The 5,040-nt window shown below is 29.7% G+C and overlaps 1 pseudogene; it reads left to right on the top strand.

Moving 5' to 3' along the window:
- The first annotated feature begins 671 nt into the window (after positions 1-671).
- LOC113064393 (formin-binding protein 1-like) overlaps positions 672-5,040 on the top strand; it is a 30,624-nt pseudogene continuing 26,255 nt past the window's right edge.

Here is a 5,040-nt window from a genome sequence, read left to right as displayed (position 1 = left end):
TGGATTCATTTAGTCATTAATGCACAGATAAATAGGTAGTTTTTATTCATAAATTCATAGATTAATTTGTTCACTGATTCTTAGATTACTTTTTAATTAATTTTTAATTTTGTGTTTTTTCCTTGAAAATAATTTTTTTTTATTATAGCTTTGCATAACTTGTGTAAGTCAGAACAATAATTAAGCCAATAAAAAAATGTGTGACTAAAAATAGATTAGAGCTAGATAGATGGATATAACTGTAAAATGTATTTAAAAGCATGTGTGTGAATAACAAATTCCCCTTTAAAAAGCTTAATGAAATGGAAGGTTATTTTTGAAATCTAAGTGTTTTTTAATATCTTATACTGTAATATTTTGTAGTGCATGATTCTAAATGAGTGGCTTTGTGATAATATGCTCTGGTTGTATACTGCAATTTAATAAAATATAGTATAACAGTATAGTATATAACTATCGTAGAAAGAGAAATATTATGAGAAGTACAGTAGTGTTAAAAACATAAGCAGTAATTGGTTTCTTGTTTTTAATTTTGCACAGGAATCTGTCCAAGAAATACCAGCCTAAGAAAAAGAGGAAGATGACAATAAGTATGTATCAATTTGCCTCATTGCTTTCATGATTTCATGTTGATGTCTCTCACCGATGGTGTCCCATCCTGTCTTAGTACACGTGGTGCCGTGCGTTTCATTCGACGCTTAACGAGATGAACGATTACGCAGGACAGCATGAGGTTCATCGCAGAGAACATGATGTCACAGATCACGCCGAACTCACGGCCGATACACACAGGAAATCAAAACAGAGAGGAAAGCGGTGAGTGAACAATTTAATTATATATATATACTATATATATATATATATATATATATATATATATATATATATATATATATTTTTTTTTTTTTTACATTTTTTTATTATTATTTTTTTTATTATTTTTTATTATTTTTATTTTATTTATTTTTTATTTTTATTATTATTCCTTTTTTTATCTTTTTTATCTGTATTTTAATTTTTTTTGGTCATTTTAATTTCTTTTAAATGTTGTTGTATTTTTTATTTTTTTATTTTTTGTTTGATTCGTGTTTATTTTATTTTATATTATTTTTAATTGCTTTTTATATTTATTTTTTGTTTTGTTTATATACTTATTTTATTTTTTTGTTTAATTTTAAGTTAGCTTTTTTATGTTTATTTAAATTTATTTAAACATTTTATTGCCAGTTCATCATCCGGACATTTTCTCTTCTAAATGATCATATTTGTCAGAATTACAGCACATCATGCTCTTTTTTCCATAAATAGAGATGCTATTGCATGTTTATGCTAAAAGTTTCTGATGTGTTTATATGAATTACACTCATTTGTGTGTGTGTGTGTGTGTATTTCATCATTCCACATAAACACACACACACACACAGACGAGACACTGAGCACTCAAGGTCATGGACTGTATGATTTATATGTCCAGACAGCATTGAACAAGAGCAGTATCTAAGCACAAAATGCATATTTCATTTAGCAAATAAGATGAAGGCATTTAGATGTCAACCTGAAGAACTCAGATTTCCCAGCATTCAACACTCACACAAACACTGAGCAGGGCTCCATGGTGTCTGTCTGGACCATTTCCAGAATGCTGCTTCTCTCCTGTTTCATAAACCTATCATTTCTCTCTCTTTATCTGTCCGTCTATCCATTTCTTTCTTTTTTCAGCCTCAGTACAGTTGCTTCATGTTGTTGATTCGATACAAACTTGCTATTTTCGGATGTATTTGTGCACTTATATAAATATATATATGTATAACTTGTAGTTTATTCTGTAGTTTTATGCATTTTGCAATAGAGAATTAATTAAATTAAAAACCGTCTTGCTCTATTTCCCTTGTTTAATCCAGACAGCATATGGTCTGGTGCTGTAATTCTCTATTAAACCCTCTGTTGAAGAAGCTTTACGTTGACTGGGCCTGTAACATGTGTGTTTGAGACATGCTCCATCTGTAGGCCTTGTTCAGAAGTTCTGGGATGTGATAAATCTGCTTCATATCACCTCACTCGCCCAGATCCAGAAATCACTAGCTGAGCTTTTGCAGGGAAAAAGAAGAACAAGAGAAGAACGAAAAACAAAAGCACATACATTTAAGACAAAGAGCAGACTGGTCTCGTGTATCCAGAGTTTTGACTAACAGCATAAAGCCGTATTCAGGCCAGGAGCCGCCTACTTCAGAAGAGACTGTCTGACAGACATGTGAAGTTGCTTTTATGTGCCATTTTGAAGCAAGTTTCTCTGAAATTGAAACCTAGAAGTTGATTTCAGACAATGTTCTCAATTTCAAGAAAATAATACCTTTTATCTTCTTTTATTTTGTTTTCTGTATTTTTATTTTAGGTTTTTGTTCATTTTAATTTCTTTTTAAAAGTTGTTGCCTTTTTATTTAATGTATTTTTTTTTTTGTTAATATACTTTATTCCATTATTTAGTTTTTTTTATGTTTTATAATAATAATACATTTTATTGCATTTAATTTTTATAAATTTTTGATTTGATTAGATATTTAAAAATTCCTTTTTATTTTTATTTAAAGTAATTTTTTATTTGTTTAATCTTATTTATTTAATTTTCTGTATTTTTATTTTTGTTCATTTCAATTTCATTTTAAAAGTTGTTGCAATTTTAATATTTTAATTTTATTTAGTTTGATACATTATTATTAGTATTATTATACATTATTATTTTGTTTTATTTATATACTTTCTTTTATTATTTTTTTTAATTTAAAGTTTAATTTTGTTTGTTTAAATTTAAATGTAACATTTTTTTAATTTTTAATGTTTTTCCTTTTCAGTTTCATCTCTTTTGTCTGTTTGTCAGGTCACATTTTTTTCTCTGTTATTTATTTCTCAGCTGTTTTAAGGAAAGGTTCTCAGCTTTGTTTTTTAAAAACAGCTAGAAATCTACTTCCTCTTTAACAACAGGTGCACATCTTCTGATTGGCTTAAACTATTAAGACTGATTCCAGATCAGCTGTGAGTTTAGATTTCACTTTGTTAGTTTGTTCTAATGGGCCTCAAAAAGCAGAAGAATTAGACTGTTGTTGAGCGCTTTTGCCCGTTGTGTGTGTGTGTGCGTGTCAGTATTCACGTTTATCTGTTTTTAAAGAACTGAGAGGGTCAATAAAACTCAACTGGAGTTTAAAATACTTTAAAAACCATAAATAAATATACCATATTGTGTATTTGTTTGTTTCATTCGTGCTTTAAAAGTTTCGATCGCTGTGCTAGACACAATTGGCCTCCTTCAGCATCGACCGACTGTGTGGTTTTGTACCCATAATGCTTTGTGCTGTATAGCATTTTATTCACACGCTGCATGCCTGCATTCCTTATTCAGTCCAGAAACTCAGCGATGAATACTAAACACATTCACACTCTTTCATTCCTTCACTCATTTGCTCACTGTCAGTCCTTCTGTCCGGTCAAACACACTTCACTGATTCCCGTTCAGTCACCACAGAGATCTCCTGATGCATAGATCCTAACTTAGACTTTGTGAAAACATTTTGGCTCTGAGTTTGTGTTCGGCGGCACCTGTGTGAGATTCAGAACTATAAGTGTTTTAATTTATATGATTATTTCAGGAATATTCTAAATGATACTTTTTCAGTCATTTAATACATTTTCGTATAACTGTAATATTTCTTTGGTTCATGAAAAATTGTGTGTGTGTGTGTGTGTGTGTGTGTGTGTATATATATATATATATATATATATATATATAATGAATAAAGAACACTGAAATATATTTCTATAAATATCGGAATAAATTTAAAACCAGATAAATATTAAATTATATAAATTGTAAATATTATTATTTTTTAAATAATTTTAGAAATATTAAAATAAAATGAACATAAATATATTAATTACATTTATTTTATTATATATATATTTAATGCATATCTTAAATAAACATACTGTTATAATAATAATTAAAAAATAATTTATGGTTAATACATTTTTTCTAAATTTGAGAAAATGTAAACATTTAAAATATTTTTTGTATTATTAATAATATAATATTTATATAAATATATTTCTATATTTTTATTGATTTAGATATGAAAAAATAAAGTTTTTATGTTCATGTATATATATATATATATATATATATATATATATATATTATAAAATATATATTTTAGGAATGTTCTAAATGTTTTCAAACAGATCAGCGTTTCAAAAGTGTCGCAGAACTGTAGTATTTACACTCTTAAGGAAGTCAAACACTGCATGACTCGCACATTTCTCTGGAAAGTATTGTACATTTTTCACCTTTAAAAGAGAGCTACTTAAGATCCAGATACAGTCTGCAATTCAAATACAGTAAAATACATTCAACCAAGTGGAAGGACAGTGAGCTGTTTGTCTTGTGTGATTGCACTGATATGAACGGTCTGCTGATGTTTGATGCTGTCTGACTCTGTGTAGTAAACAGGATATTGAGTCTAATCTGTGTCATTAAGACAGATCTGACCGTCTGACATTCACTACAGGTGTCTGTCAGGTCAAGACGAGACTGGACTCAGAGTTATCATAAGCATACATGTTATAGGACTTAATAAGGAATGCTCCGGGTTCAGTCTGTGATGTTTTGTCGGTTGCAATTTAAACAGAAATTCAGATTTACAGTAATGCCGTCTTCAGCTGATCTCAGACCTGCATGAGAAACAACTCTTTATCTGTGTGGCACACTGAGCTCTTTGTGTGGGAGATATTTGAGCGTTGGCCAAACGAACACTTTCCTGGAGTGCTCAGGCCAAGAGGAGCCGTTGAGAGATACACACAGACGGCCTGGAGTGTGACGACACACACACACACACACAGGATACACACAGAACACAGCAATATGGCTTCCTGGCACCTCACACACATGCAAACACACACACTTTCTCTCAGGTTCAGACGCACACAGAAACAGATCATCCTGATTGTGTTTATAAAAAATATTTCTATCTTCATTAATTGCAAATATGAGCT

Source organism: Carassius auratus, chromosome 46, assembly GCF_003368295.1.
Source record: "Carassius auratus strain Wakin chromosome 46, ASM336829v1, whole genome shotgun sequence".
Classification (NCBI taxonomy): Eukaryota; Metazoa; Chordata; class Actinopteri; order Cypriniformes; family Cyprinidae; genus Carassius; species Carassius auratus.
This window is presented reverse-complemented; position numbering and strand designations above follow the sequence as displayed.